The following is a 516-nucleotide window of genomic DNA, read 5'->3' as shown; positions in this document are numbered from 1 at the left end:
TGAGGTTATTGAAAATACCCTGGCTTGGGTCAGGCACACCTTAGTCCTCAAACTGTCCTCAAACTATCTCCATTGATAAGAATGTTGTTTATTGGTCCTGTGGTGTGGATTTTTGTTTTCTTTGCATTGACATGCAATCCATACCTAAGGCTATGGTCTTTGATCTTCTTCTTCTTCTTTTTTTTTTTTTTCCACACTCAGGCATATATAATAATTTACATCTCCAAAGGGCATGTTCTGCAAGTCTGCTCGTGACCACCAGTTCTTAGTCCTTCTCAGTTGATGAATCTAGAGACATCAGCCGCAACCCCTCTCCATGCCCCCATCTCTGCCTCCCTCGCTGGCGCTGCTGCTTCTCTGGATAAGGTCCCACATTCTATTTCTGCGTTCCTCTGTTGATGGTCCTAGGGTCCTCTGTTTATGAACTGTAAGATCAACCACTCCCCTTTTTTTGTTACAAAACTTCTACCTTTACAAGTGTGACAGTCACGATTGGTCATGATAACAGTTATTCAC

This window comes from Chrysochloris asiatica, unplaced genomic scaffold, assembly GCF_000296735.1.
Source record: "Chrysochloris asiatica unplaced genomic scaffold, ChrAsi1.0 scaffold00532, whole genome shotgun sequence".
Lineage (NCBI taxonomy): Eukaryota > Metazoa > Chordata > Mammalia > Afrosoricida > Chrysochloridae > Chrysochloris > Chrysochloris asiatica.
This window is presented reverse-complemented; position numbering follows the sequence as displayed.